This window comes from Chrysochloris asiatica, unplaced genomic scaffold (genome assembly GCF_000296735.1).
Source record: "Chrysochloris asiatica unplaced genomic scaffold, ChrAsi1.0 scaffold00064, whole genome shotgun sequence".
NCBI lineage: Eukaryota > Metazoa > Chordata > Mammalia > Afrosoricida > Chrysochloridae > Chrysochloris > Chrysochloris asiatica.
Genome location: NW_006408582.1, coordinates 13,435,312 through 13,439,998, shown reverse-complemented (window position 1 = coordinate 13,439,998; position 4,687 = coordinate 13,435,312).

Genomic DNA, 4,687 nt, shown 5'->3' with positions numbered 1-4,687 from the left:
TATAAAGGAACCCTATGAGTCACAACTGACTTGATGGCACTTACCAACAACAATATATTACTTTAGAAATGATATACAAGTAAATAGGGTATGCTTCTCTTTCTAGTTTTGGTGTGCTATGGAGTTGATTCTGGAGAACATCAACCCTATCTTCATTTGATGTTCTCCCAGCTGCTACTGATGATGTGGAGGGTATCAGACCCTGAGGCTTAGGAGTGCTGTCTCTATTGGAATTTCTTTATGAGGCTCTTCTTTATTGTTCCTTCTAGTAATTTCTGCTCTGGTAGCGTAGTGGTTACGAATCGGGCTGCTAACCTCAGGGTCATCAGTTCGAAACTACTAGCTCTTCCACGGAAGAAAGGTGAGGCTCTCTGCTCCCATAAAGATTTACAGCCTCGGAAACCCTGTACAGGGTCGCTATGAGTCGAAACCGACTCCACGGCACATAACAACAACAACAAAATCTTCAATGAACAAAACCCTCCCAAACTTCCCATTGGAGAAAAGTAGGGAGGGGAGAAGCTTGGGCACTTATCAATGGTATTTCCCTTCCAGTTAAGAAAGTTCTCCCAGGTGCTACTGATGATGTGGAGGGTATCAGACCCTGAGGCTTAGCAGCGCTGTCTCTATTGGAATTTCTTTACGAGGCTCTTCTTCCCATTGGCCACCTCCCCATATTGCTCCTTCTAGTAATTTCTGCTGAGCTTGCTACTGGCTACCTAAAACACTGCAACAAAACAAAACCATCTGGGTTACCTGTTTCTTTCACTGTCTCATTGAAATTGCTTTTGCCTTGCAATGGGGATTGACCTAACCTCTGGCTGTAGGAAATTTTCTTGACTTAAAAAAGGGAAGATGGAACACAATATTTGCTTTGATAAGTCTGGTTTCTTGGCTTTCTTGCTACATAAAGAGAGAACCTTTAGAATTACAGCTGTCACTGCTACTCATTTGAGAAGTCCCAAATTCTTATTCCTCAGAATGGCTGGAAATATTCTAAGTTTATGTCTTTTCCCATTCATATTTAGATTAGTGGGGCACACCTGGTAAAGTCTACAAAATTTAATTTTTGAGGAATTCTTTAATCAGAGGGCATTTCTCTATCATCCAAATAAGTGATTCTCTATCAGTGAGGTCCTTCATCTATAAAGTTTTTATTTATTTTTTTAATGTTTTATTGCGAATTATGTGATAGTTTACATGGGAGAACATTAGCTTTACATTCTTATCCTATGTCATTTCATTGCCATGGTTACAATCCTCTCCATGCATCATCAACCAACCAAAGAGTATACCTTGCAAGCCTGTCCCCTGGTTGTCAGCACACAGCTCCTCTCCCTCTCTGGGTCTATAGTCCCCAGCCCTCCATCTCTCCACGTCATCGTCTCTGTCATCTCTGCTTCCATCTCTAGCATCACTTTTTCTAGGTAGACTCCCTCACTCCACTCTTCTCCCTTGATGGTTCCAGGGACCTCTGCTCCTGGACTGCAAAGTCAATCACTCCCCTCCTTTTGCTACAAAAGGTCTACCTTTACGTTTCCAACCCGCAGTCAGTCCTGATAACAGTTATTCACTACTGTATCACAAGAGACCTAACCCCATCTCCTTTCATCACCCCTGCCCAGACAGATTGGATACTACTCAGTGGAGATTCTACCTTACTCTGTGTCCTCTGGAGCTAGCCTCCCCCTTGAAAGCTTGTAAGCCAGTCACTTATTGCCTTGGTAAACCCCCATTTTGGGTAGCCAATGTCCAAGTTGCCCATCATTGTCTACTCTGTGTATGGAGGGGGTGGGTATGATCCTCACTGTAAAGATTTGTTCCCTCTGTTGAGCTACTGCATCCAAAGGTGTAGGACAAGTTCATCAAATTGTATCAGATTACTCTCTTTTTTTCCTCTTCTTTCTTCTTTTAGTTGAGCTCTCATCATCCAGTCATTGAAGCCAGGTCAAGTGGGTATTATTTGCAAGTGTAGGTGTTCTTATGCATATGCCCTCTCTTCTTATCAGCTGGACTAGTCACTCTCCACTCTAGTCCTCTGTGGCTATGCCACTGAGTCTAGGCCCAAGAGTCCCCAGGTCTTGCCACACTGCTGGCCAACTAGGTCTCCACCGGGATTCACAGGAGTCTGTTGAACATTGCAGGGCTTAGCTTATAGCTATATTGCTGTTTTTCCCTCACTTCCCCTTAATGGTGATGAATGTGGTCACCAATCAGAGCGCATTCTGCTTGTGTATTCCCATTGAATTTGAGTCTTGGAAGGAGGCTTGCCCTAAGGGGATCTGACCACTTGCCTTGATATCTCCTGGGCAAGCAACGTGCTTGTTTTTGTAGTAATCAGTCGGACTGACGTTATTGTTTTGTAGTTTTCTGTCGATCTTTCTTTCAAGAAGTATCTTTCATTCTTCAGGCTGCTGCAGTCTAATCTGCTTGTCCTATCAAGTGGAAATTTCCCATCTCAGAAGATTCTAGATGGGGTTCAGGATTCCGCCTGTGGTCTTATGCAATGCAAAGGCTCCACAGGAAGCCGCTTTCACTGGGCAACTTCTAGCCCCCTTTAAGGTATTCCAATCAATTATAGGCTGAAGACAGACATACAAGCTTTCTATGGTGATATTTCTGGCTATTCCTTTCTTTCCCCCTCAAGTGTCTATCTTATAATAGTATGCCAGGGAAACCAAGATTCAAAAGACAGCCAAGCATCTTAACATTATTTGCTCGCTTTTGCCCATTCCAGCCATGTCTCAATCCCTGTATCCCAGAGCCTTGTTGTTCCAAAGTTGTGCATACATAATTATTTACCTCTGTCCCACTTAGCCCATGCAAACCTGCCTAGTTGTTTTCCCATCTGCCTTGTTCTTCCATTCCCTTCCCCCTTTTTGTGTATTGCCCCCCTCCCTAGCACCTAAACTATCCTGTGTCTATTCTCTACCCTGTGCTACACCTTCCACACCCTCCCCTTACCCTATCCCCCACATCCCAGTAATCTGCAAAGAGCTCCCCCTACACACACTTTAGTATGCGTTCTTTTTCTTAGTCATTTACAGTAGTGGTCCTATGTCATATTTCTCCTTTTGTGATTGACTAATATTACTCAATATAATGTCCTCCAGGTTTATCCATGTTATGTGATAGCTTACAGCTTCCTTCTTATTCTTCAAGGTAGCATAATATTCCATTGTGTGTGTGTACCACAGTTTGTTTATCCATTATTCCATTGATGGGCACTTAGGCTGTCTCCATCTTTTTGCTATGCTATAAATAGTGTTGCTATGAACATTGGTGTTCATGTATCTACTTGTGTTATGGCTCGTATTTTTTGTGAGTTAATACCAAATAGAGGCATTGCTGGATCATAAGGTATTTCTATTTCCAACCTTCTGAGGAAGTGCCATATTGCTTTCCAGAGAGGTTGGACCATTTTGAAATCCCACCAGCAATGCAGGAATGTCCCAGTCTCTCCACATCCTTGCCAGCATTTATTGTTTTCTACTTTTTTGATCTTTGCTGTTATTGCTGGTGTGAGATGCTATCTCATTTTTGTTTTGATTTGCATCTCTCTAATGGCTACTGATAGTGTAGTGGTTACGAATCAGGCTGCTAACCTCAGGATCAGCAGTTCGAAACTACCAGCTGTTCTGCAGGAGAATGATGAGGCTTTCTGCTCCAGTGAAGATTTACAGGCTCACCCTGTACAGGGTCGCTATGAGTTGGAACTGACTCCACGGCACATAACAACAACAACAATGGCTACTGATGGAGTCCTGGTGTGGTGCTGTAAGTTAATGCTCCAGTCTGCAAAGCCGTTTGAACTGTAAGGTCGGCAGTACAAGCTCACTAGCCACTCCTCGGAAACCCTATACAAGGTCGCTATGGGTCGGAACTGACTCGACAGCACTTCACAACAACAACAATGGCTACTTCATATGTTTGTTGGCTGCCCAGATCTCCTCCTTGCTGAAGTGTCTGTTCATGTCCTGTGCCCATTTTTAATTGGGTTATTTGTCTTTTTCATGTAGAGGTGTTGTAGTTTCCTGAATATTTTAGAAATGAGTCCCTTGTCTGAAGTGTCATTGCAAAAAAATTTTTCCCATTCGGTGGGTTCCCTTTTTACTCTTCTGGTGAAGTCTTTTGATGCACAAAAGTTTTTAATTTTTAGTATGTCTCAATCATTTATTTTGTCTACTTTTGTTTGTGTAGTTTTCAAAATGTCTTTGTATTCCCTGAATTAGTGCTCTCATGTTTTTTCCTATTTTTTCATTGATGGCCTTTGTAAGTTTGAGATTCACTTTTACATCTTTAATCCATGCTGAGTCTGTCTTTGTGTAAGGCGAGAGGTGAAGGTCTTGTTTCAATCTTTTGCATATTGCTTTCCAGTTCTGCCAGCACCATCTGTTGAAGAGACTATCCCTTCCCCATGGAATGTATTTACCTACTTTGTCAAAAATCAATTGGCTGTATGTGGATGGGTTAATTACTGGATTCTCGATTCTGTTCATTGATCAATGGATCTTTCATTAACTAGTACTAGGCTGTTTTGACCACTGTAGCTGTGTAATAAATTTTGAAGTCGGGGAATGAGAGGTTTCCAACCTTATTCTTCTTCTTAAGCAGTACTTTGCTTATTCTGGGTCTTATTCCTTTCCATATAAACATAGTAATTGTTTTTTTTTTTTTTTTTTTTTTT